At 41.5% G+C, this 10,348-nt stretch overlaps 1 protein-coding gene and 1 pseudogene across 1 annotated transcript in view; one reads left to right on the top strand and one right to left on the bottom strand.

Moving 5' to 3' along the window:
* Positions 1-293: 293 nt before the first annotated feature.
* LOC115900429 lies at positions 294-931 on the bottom strand (annotated as a pseudogene).
* The window catches only part of USP6NL (USP6 N-terminal like), a 159,116-nt gene continuing 149,402 nt past the window's right edge, over positions 635-10,348 (top strand). Inside the window, exon 1 of the mRNA XM_030941165.1 lies at positions 635-817. The gene's annotated coding sequence lies outside the window, so the exon portion shown is untranslated. The remainder of the gene's footprint in view (positions 818-10,348) is intronic.

Genomic DNA, 10,348 nt, shown 5'->3' with positions numbered 1-10,348 from the left:
CCTAAGTTCCTGAAAAATGACAGCAGTGAGACCTGTGTCCGTAGCAATGGCACTTTATTGAGCAGATGATTGCTTTGCACTTACTACCAAGCACTCGCTTGTTCCAGGACAGCCCCATGAAGCAGGTCCTATTATCATTCCACTTAACAGATGAAGAAACTGAGGCATAGAGAAACGTGTCCAAGGGCTGACACCTGGTAAGCAGTTGAGTCAGAAATGAAGAAAAAAAAAAAATGCCAGGCTGGCTGCGCAATCCTGTCGCTCCCTACTCAGCTGACCTCCCTACGTCTCTGCTATCCTCTGACCTGCCGGCTGGGCACGCCAATGTCGCTCGTTTGCGTGCCTCGAAACCCCGCTTTGGCTCCCGGGCTTCCAGCGCCCGCTTCCCGCCGAGTGGCTCCGGGCACCTGCAGTCCTGGGAGCGCGTCCCCGAGGCGGGCGGGAGCGCGCACGGCGGGAGGGCGGGAGCGGCGCGCACGTGCCGCCAGGAAGGGGCCGCGCCAAGATGGCGGCGGCCGCGGCCGCTGTGGTGACGGTTGGCGGCGGCCGGTGAGGCGGGCGGGGCCGGCGACGCGGAGGCGGGGTCCCGGGCGAGCCGCCCTGGGAGGCGGGGGCCGTTTCCATAGCGGCGGCAGGAGGTGTCGCGCCGGGGAACTTCCTGGTTCCCGGGCTCGGCTTCGCCGGGATCCTCCTGGAAGGGAAACAATGGGGCGGAGGGCACTGCGGTAGCCGCTGCCGCCGCGCTGGACCTGCTCGGCCGCCCGGGACCTCCCGCTCTGCCCGCTGCCTACAGCCTCGCAGTCGGGACCGTACTGAGGTAACTTCCATTCCTCAGCTCCCGCCGCGAGGGGCTGGCGGCGGCGGCGGGCTCCGCGGGCGTCCTCCCCGGGCCGGGACTCGGAGTTGGCCCCGGGGAGCCGGACGCCGCCATTCCCGGCCCCGGGAGGAGGGGACGCGGCTGCGGTTCGCGGCTCGGCCCTGGGGGGCGGCTCGGGCACAGTGCGGGGGCTGCCCGTGTGTCCCCGCGCCCGGAGCGTGGGGTCCGCGGGGCGATGGGCGGGCTGGGGGCGCCGCGCAGGGTGTGGGGCGGCCCGGGGGTGGAACCCGGCGACGGCCTCCCAGAGCGAGCCGCGGTCCCGGCCAGGCGCGTCTCCCTCGCAAGTTTCAGTCGCGTCTCCCGAGCCCCAGGGGGCAGGACCCGAGCAAACTTCGTGCCTTTAAATGACTGCCTTGATGCCGCGGAACTTTGTTCGGACCAGGCGAGGGGAGGATGGGGCGAATGAGGGGTTTGCAAGTCTTGAAAATCCGTGCGCCTTTGCAAAGTTTGCAAAATAGTTTGGCGCTCACAACCGTAGGCTGGTGCGGCATTTGTACTGCGTGAGAACGGTTCCTCGCAGGTGTTTCACTGCCAGAAAATGCGGGAAGCGTATGAATCCATGGGTGCACGTTTCTGTAATTTGAAAATGTTGTTTTTCCCCACCCCCCACCCTTATCCCTTTCTTTCCTGACATTTAATCCGCAGATAGATGCTTTTTGGACAGTAGACTTCAGCATGCTTCCTTTGGACTGGGGGGAAGGCTTGTTGAACTGGGGCCATACCTAGTCATTGGAAATAATGCAAGACGAATGGAAAAAAAAAGTGAGGACGCCGTCTTAAGTATGTTGCTTGTTGGAAGAAAATGGTTTCAATCCTATATTAATCCTTTTAAAAAAATAATTACATCTTTGGGATATTTAATATTTCAGAGCTTAGGAAAGTTACACAGAACTTTAGAGATCACCCTGGCCAACTCCCTCCCATATTGAGTCTCTGGGAAGTTCCTTCAGGGGGAAGTCAGTGTTCTTTTTTCTTTCCTGAAGTCATCTTAATAGGAATAAATTAGCCAACAGCAAGTGAACGGTGGTTTATTTGCTTTTGTTTCTGGTTCAGTCATACCCTAAAATTAACAAAAATATTTCGTGGCTTGTCATTCTTTTATAACAACATTTGTAAACATAGTGTAGTTCATTACTTAAAATGGATGTTGATGCCATGTTGTATTCTACATAGGCAATTACAATATGTCCAAACAGAAAAAAAAATTACACTAATGAAAGTATAAGTTAACTTTTAAAGGAAGAAATGCTAATTGCAAGTACAAGTATCCTTAGTTAACAGAAATTCCTTTGCTGATTTTATATATATATATATATATATATATTATATACACAATGAGTTGTTGCAAAGGCACTCAAAGAAACATCGTTTGCCAATTATTAAGAATTTGGGCCCTGAGCCTCAGTTTTGGTGCCTACTTAGTTTTTAGCTATGCAGCCAGACTTTCTGTTGTATTTGTTTCTGGTAAGACTAGTCCATTACCAGTTTTAATAGTGTTTTGACATGCAAATAGCTCCCATTGGGGACTGACTTTGGTTAAACAAGCCAGTAAGTAGAAGTGTCAGATTTGGCACTGTCTGTTAGTTTTGTTTAATCATCTTCTAGCATTATAGGGAACCAAGGGAACTATCCAGCCCAGCAGATCCAGCCTGAGTCCCCAATGCCAACCAAGCGTTGCCTTGGTCCATCTTCGCCACTGTGTGCGCATCTGTGTCAAGTTCTTGTTACATTTTGTAGCTATCTAAGATGGGTGAAACAGAGGCCAATGAGTTCAAGCTAGTAGCAAATTGAAAACAAACAAAATTACTCTGATTGGAAAGTGGGAGGAATGTTAATGTAGAATAGGATAGCTTTGGGAATTGCTACTTTAGGTAGAGAGAACGAGACAAGTGATTGCAATTCTGGTGTATGTTCACAATTTCACTGTAACGATTTTTTTTTTTTTAACCACTCTTTCTTTGTAACCAGTGCAATGCAGACCTCTAATTACCAGAAAGTTATAGTTTGTTCCTTCAATGTGATTTTCGGAAAGCATAGACTGGCGGGTTGCAGTGGCTCATGCCTGTAATCTCAGCACTTTGGGAGGCCGAGGCGGGTGGATCATTTGAGGTCAGGAGTTCAAGACCAACCTGGCCAATATGCTGAAACCCCCGTTTCTACTAAAAATACAAAAATTAGCTGGGCGGTAGTGGTGCATGACTGTAATTCCAGCTACCCGGGGGCTGAGACAGGAGAATCATTTGAGCCTGGGAGGCAGATGCTGCAGTGAGCGGAGATCGCGCCACTGCACTCCAGCCTGGGCGACAGAGTGAGACTCTGTCTCAAAAAAAAAGGAAAAAAAAAAAAAAAAGCATAGTTCATTTTCAGATATGATTTCATTATATTGAGAGACTCATTTTTCCCCTGAAAAGATGATGCCTGTATTTACAGTGGAAGTCACTATAAGAATAATATTTGGAAAGAAATCCAACTTGTAGCCCACGTCCATGTAGTACATGAGATTTAAGCATGGAAATTGGAGCCACAGAGACTTGGATTCTCAGCTGGTCTATGCCAGTTTCAGGTTGTATCACCTCATGCAAATGACTCAATTTTTAAAAAGCTCATTTCTTTGTAAAATTGGGGAGGATCGTAAATTCAAACATGTTTAGTCAACCATTATTTTTTGAGTGCCTTCTGTGTACCCCAGGACTTTGTGTTAGGTACTTCGTTTTCAGCACGTGGGATGAGTCCTTTGATGTGAAGTACAGGGAGCTATAAAACCCATACCTAGGGAACCTGACTTGGTTTTGAGGGAGTCAGGGCAAGTTCCCTGAGGAAGCGACTTGTAAGACCTGAAGATGAGGAGGAGATAGCTGGCTGAAAAAAAGAGGCAGGTGTGTGGGAAGCTTTGAGGGTGGTGGAAGAACTTGCTCACAGTCTCTGAAGAGATTGGGAAGGTTAAATAAGATGCTTCTGTATGAGTTCCCTCCATAGCACATGAGCAGTCGCTGTTGGTTATGTAGAGAAGGCTCTCGGCACTGTTCTTGGATCATCTGAATGAAGCAGCTCAGCTTCGTTCCATAGCCATTAGAGAAGGGGAGTCATTCTACTTCTGTGTCCATACCAGACCTGCAAGTGACTCTTGACACACTTTGATGTCCACTTTTGTAACTCTACATTGGATTACTTGTTAGTTTCGATAGCTGTAAGACTGGGATTAAATGTTAAATGAAATATTCTTTGATTTACTTACAGGTATGCTTTGTAATATCAGGATAGTCTTGGTTTCATTTTGATTCTATTTTCTCTTTGAAGAGCTTGGACCACCTCTCACAAAACTGTAGTAGCAATCTACCCTAAAATACAAATCTTCAGTAAGTGGCAGGTAATTTTCATTTGCTTACAGAAAGATCAAGAGTTACTCTGGAGTTTCATATGTTGGTTTTAAGTGTTCTTAGCTCTAAAGAGATTATTTAGTTATTCTGTGATAGAGGTACACATTGCACCTGGGTCTTGCTGACATGAGTGTAGAAAAACTTACAATATTATCTTGGAATTTTCCTTTCATTGAGTCAGCCAGTGAATTAAAAATTTAAATTAACATTTTAAATGAACTAAATGAAAGAATATTATTTTTGATCTTCTTAATGTATTAGTTTTGCTGTTAGTAATGTTATGTAGATCAGTGATGGCAAATTATTATTATTATTATTTTTTCCTTTTCCTGAGACAGGGTTTCGCCCTGTCACCCAGGTTGGCCTGCGGTAGAGCAGTCTCAGCTCACTGCAGCCTTCGCTTTCCAGGCTCAAGCAATTCTCCCACCTCAGCCTCCCAAGTAACTGGGACTACAGGCATGTGCCACCATGAATAGATGTGCAGGCTAAAATTTATAAAAGTTAGGTATATATGTATGAGCTAAATGCTTTTTGTGTATTTTCCTGTTGCCCATATTAAAAATTAATGAATTGGCTTATAATAACTTTATTGACAATAGTGCTTAAAAATTAATTTTGGCCAGGTGTGATAGCTCACTCCTATAATCCCAGCACTTTGGAGGCCCAGGTGGGTGGATCACATGAGGCCAGGAGTTTGAGGCCAGCCTGGCCAACTTGGTGAAACCCCATGTCTACCAGAAATGCAAAAATTAGTGGGGCATGGTGGTATACGCCTGTGGTCCCAGTTACTCCAGAGGCTGAGGCACAAGAATCACTTGAACTCGGGAAGTGGAGGTTGCACTGAGCTGAGATCGTGCCACTGCACTCCAGCCTGGCAACAGAGCAAACTCTGTGTCAAAAAAAAAAAAAAAAAAAAATTTCAAAATCTATTTGTCTTCACCTCTTCTATGTTCGTTTTTAATTTTTTAGCTTTATTTTGAATTGATTTCTTAAAAATAAGTTTTCTGTTTTTTCATTTTTTAGCTTGGGATTACATATTCTTGTACTATTCCTTTAGTGTTTACTTAAATTTCAGTATATATTCTTGATTTATCAAAGTGTAATGTTGAGACTTTTACCCTTTTTCTAGATAATGCAATAAATAATGCAAGACCTTTAAAAACATTTACATTCAATTTCCTTTCTTATTTCATTATTGCCTTGTTTTAAGATGCATGTGTATTTTAAACCCCACAGATGTATTTCTGTTGTTTTATGCTGTTATTATTTAATTAGACTTACTGCATTTCATTTTCCTCATATTTTCTTACATTACCTGACCTTCCATCTGAAATAATTATCTTTCTGCCTAAAGATACCATTTAGTGTTTCTTCAGAGTGGATCTAGTATTGACAAGTTTTCTAACTTGTTTGTTTGAGAGTATCTTTATTTCACCTACATTCTTGAAAGATATATTTTGCTGGATGTAGAATTGTAGATAAGTTTTCTGGAGAGATCCTTTAATATTTTGGCTTGTTTCTATTCAGAAGTCAGCTGCAGTTTATTCCTTCTTTGTTGGTCGTTTGTTTCTTTCTCAGGCTGTTTTTATGGTTTTCATTTTGTCTTTGGCTTTTAGATGATTGTCTGTCTCTTTCTGTTTCTATTTTCCTCCTTCTCTTCCTCTTGCACCATTTCTTGTTTGGGGTATATAGGGCATTTTCATACTGTGACTTGATGTCTTTAGTCAGTTTTGACAAGTTCTCTGCCACTCTCTTCAGATACTGCTTTTCCCTATTCTCTTGCTTAATCTTTCTGGGAGCTCAGTTACACAACGTTAGATTTTCTCCCTGAATCCTCTGTGTATTTTGCCTCTCTGGTGTTTTTTTCATCTTTTTGTATCTTTTTTGTTCTGAATATTTTCTTCAGGCTACCTTCCAGAACTAAGTTAGTCTTCATTTCTAATCTGTTCTTCCCTGGGTTTTAAATTTTTGTTATTAGATTTTTCATTTTTATTTAGACTTTCAATTTAGTTATTTTTCAGATATGCTTTGCCACTTTTCTAGTTTCTAGTTCCCTATCAAAAGTTTTAGATTTTGCATATATTTCTTTGGATGCAGTAAGCATAGTGACTATACCCCAGAGTGCTATAACATTTTTATGGTCTGTTTTATTTCTCAAGGAGTTTCATCTCCTTGTATGCCTGCTTATCTTTGATTTTGTGCTGGTCATTGTGTTTGAAAAAGTGTTTATAGCAGTCATTATAGGTTAGGCAAGGATTTTTTTCATTGCTTTTGCCAGACACTTGGGATCACTTTTATTTAAATAAAAAGTCGAGAGTCTATGCAAGAATTGGTTTAGTTTACTTCTATGTTTTTCTTTCTCATGGGATTCAGTTTTTTGCTTATTCTGAAGCAGAGATGGCTCCCTTGGTGGATCTTGTACTCTGGCATTTTGTCTTCCTAGCCTTCAAGGGTGCCAAAGTGCGGTTTAGACTCTTAGGCACCTCTTTGATTAGGCAAACATTTACCTGAAGAATCCCCAAGGTGCCTTGCTTTCTAGTTCAGATTTCTGTCTTTTCTTTGGATGGTGGCTGGTAATTTCTCACTGTCTTGTTATCTTCCTCCTTTTATTAAATAAGGAATACAAATATAATGTACACTAATTTTAAATGTATACTCTGAAGAATTTTTATAAATGTAATTGACTGTGTAATCACTCACATAACATACAGTAGTCCTCCTTATCTGCAGTTTCACTTTCCTTGGTTTCAGTTACTGCAATATAGTATGAGAAGATATTTTGAGAAACAGAGAGACTACCTTTTATTACAGCATATTATTATTTATTTTATTTTATTTTATTTTATTTTTTTTGAGATGGAGTTTCACTTTTGTTGCCCAGGCTGGAGTGCAATGGCACAATCTCGGCTCACTGCAACCTCCGCCTCCCAGGTTCAAGCAATTCTCCTGCCTCAGCCTCCCTAGTAGCTGGGATTATAGGCATGTGCCACCATGCCCAGCTAATTTTGTATTTTTTTTAGTAGAGATGGGGTTTCTCCATGTTGATCAGGCTGGTCTCAAACTCCTGACCTCAGGTGATCCACCCGCCTTGGCCTCCCAAAGGGCTGGGATTATAGGCGTGAGCCACCGCACCCGGCTACAGCATATTATTATAATTATTTTATTAGTTATTATTTATCTCTTAGGTAGAAGGGTCTGATTGTGAAGCAGTACACTACTTTTTAAAGCAGAATTTTAGAATACGTTTTCAAAGTAGTGCTAAGATTCTGTTGCTCTGATTGCTGAAGATAAATTTCTGGGATTTTTTTAGACATTGTTTTTTTGAGATACTGAGTTATATGCCTTATCAATTTATATCACGTTTTGATCCAGTGTTTTATTATCAGTTTGAATTCTGAGCTCATTCACCAGACTTGCTTGGGAAACATTTTATCTGACTACTACAAAAAAGTTTTTTCCTCCAAGAGTTGATGATTTGCCCTCAGTGAGGCTTGCGAAAAGAATGCCATCCAGATTCTCCCCTGAAACTGAGGGTTACCTGTGACTATTTCACTGTCAGCAGTCACTTTGACATTCTTTTAAGTGATAGTTGGATCTGCTCCATTAAAAAATACATATAACCAACATTTTATACCAGCTTGTTTTAGCTGGTTTACTGTAATGATTTAGGTTGATATTACTTATACCGCTAAGGAAATTAGAATCTAAGTTACCCATTGAATTAAAATTAGTTTTAAGATAATAAATCATACAGTGCTAGAAAGAGAACTTAAAAATTGTATTTCAGTTTTCTTATTTTATGAGACCAAAAATGGATCAGTACGAGCATGTGTGAACCAATTAAGATATTTAGTTTACCAACACACTCTTTTATGCATAATTCCACAGCAACTCTGAGTGGTAGGTAGGCTGAAAATTTTAACTCTCATTTTACACACAAAGAAACTGAGGGTCAGGGAAGTGAAGTGTCTTGGTCTGAATTCCTAGAGCTGGTTAATGGCAGAGTTGTAACACATTTACATTGAGGACTTCCTATGTGGTGAGTGATTTCCCTGCAAGGCTTATAGTCCACCATTGTATTGCTGAATTCCAGTTTTATTGACATCCTACAGGAATTTTCCTCTCTTCACCTGTGTGTATTTACACCTCTTGGTCCATGAGTTTTCCCATTTTAACTAAGCACAGGGCCTTTGAATGAGCTATAGCCTTGGCTGTCACTCTGGTTGCCCTTAGCACTTTTATTCTGAATATATTCTGTTAGTTACACATGGCTGGAACCAAGCTTGTCTTGATTGTTTTATCCCAAGGCCCTTGAGCAGTTTTTGCATGTTGCGGAGCTGAATTAATATCTATTAAATGAATAGATGAATACATTCTTATATTTAGAATCCAATTAGATATAGATTTTTGAAGATAGGGCCTGGAGTTTTTACTGTTTTCTTTATAATTCTTCATGGTGTCTGCTATAGTGCTTATTGTTATGGTTGGCAGTCTGGAATTTTTAACTGACTTTTAAAATGATGTCGGACTCCGGAAAACCAGATATATTGTATCCTTCATTTTGACTTTTATCTGTAGAGCACAGGCATTATGTGCAGTTCTGATATGATGTATCAAGTACATTAGACACATATACCATGTAAACAAATTATAGGTCATTTTTGAAAGGCCCTGACTCTGATGGAAGTAGGGAAGACTTTGAATGGACATTTGTTTTCCTAAATACCTGGAAGTTGTCATGTTGACCAGTATAAACCTACTAGAATTTGATAAGTCTGTCTGGAAACCTACCTGTGGAAGGGGAAATTTGACCTCATTCTTATCTCATGACTCATTAACATACAAGTGTAAAGAAACTGATGAAACCAAATGATTGCTCATTTTGCTCTTAGGCCCATCTCATTCTTTGATCTTATTAGCAGGAAGTACTTTGTTGATTTAGTGAGTAGGATAAACAAACCTCCTTTCTCTCCAGCAATGACAGAAGATTTGCTTTACTTTTGTGCAGAGAAAATACTTAAAGCTGTAGAAATGTGAGGTTGTGTTTCACGGGGTTGCAGCAAGAGCATTCTTCAGGGAAAGCATAAGAACTGTGAAAGTACAGTGTAGAGACTTTCTGTCTTAGTGAATAATGACTTTAATGTTAACTGAAGTCATTTCTAATGAGAAGATATGACAGGTTGAGTATCTCTTACCTAAAATGCTTGGGACCAGAAGCAATGTGTAATGGGACACACATTACATGTGTATATCTCTTAACAACATATTGTTAATTTTACATATTTTGGACAGTTATGTAAGTGGTATCTTTACATGTGTGTATATATGTGTGTACAGTATATATAGTATGTCAATACTTGTGATATTTGTTGATGTGCACACCCATATTTCATTCTTTTCACCACTTCATAGTACGTGATTGTATAAACATGATATCATTACCTACCCTTTTGTTGATGGAAATTTCGGTTTTCTTGCTATTATGAATAGCATTGCTATAAACATTTTTCAGTATATCTCTTAGCACACATGAAAGACTTTCTGTAGCCACATATCTCTCCTTTGGTTAGTGTTTGCCTGATAAGCCTTTTTTTTTTTTGAGATGGAGTCTTGCTCTGTCGCCCAAGCTGGAGTGCAGTGGCGTGATCTTGGCTCACTGCAGCCTCCACCTCCCAGGCTGAAGCGATTCTCTTGCCTCAGCCCCGCTAGTGGTTGTCATTACAGACGCCCGCCACCACACCCAGCTAATTTTTATATTTTTAGTAGAGACAGAGTTTCACCATGTTGGCCAGGCTGGTCTTGAACTCCTGACCTTGTGATCCACCTGCCTCGGCCTCCCAAAGTGCTGAGATTACAGGCGTGAGCCACCGTGCCCCGCCTGATAAACATTTTTAGTGCTTATTTTGTGCCTTTATGTGTTCTGCTGATTTAGGTGTATTTCTTATGAAATGTGGCTAGGCTTTTAAAATACAGTCTTTTTAACTTGAAAATTTTTAAATTTGGATTTAAAATTACTATCTTTACTGTCTGTATTAATCATCTTTGGTTGTAATAATGCTGTGTAACGACTGCAAACTTTCAGCGCACAACAGAT

This window comes from Rhinopithecus roxellana, chromosome 11 (genome assembly GCF_007565055.1).
Source record: "Rhinopithecus roxellana isolate Shanxi Qingling chromosome 11, ASM756505v1, whole genome shotgun sequence".
Lineage (NCBI taxonomy): Eukaryota > Metazoa > Chordata > Mammalia > Primates > Cercopithecidae > Rhinopithecus > Rhinopithecus roxellana.
The sequence above is the reverse complement of the archived record's forward strand: the minus strand, read 5'-3'. Positions and strand labels throughout refer to the sequence as shown.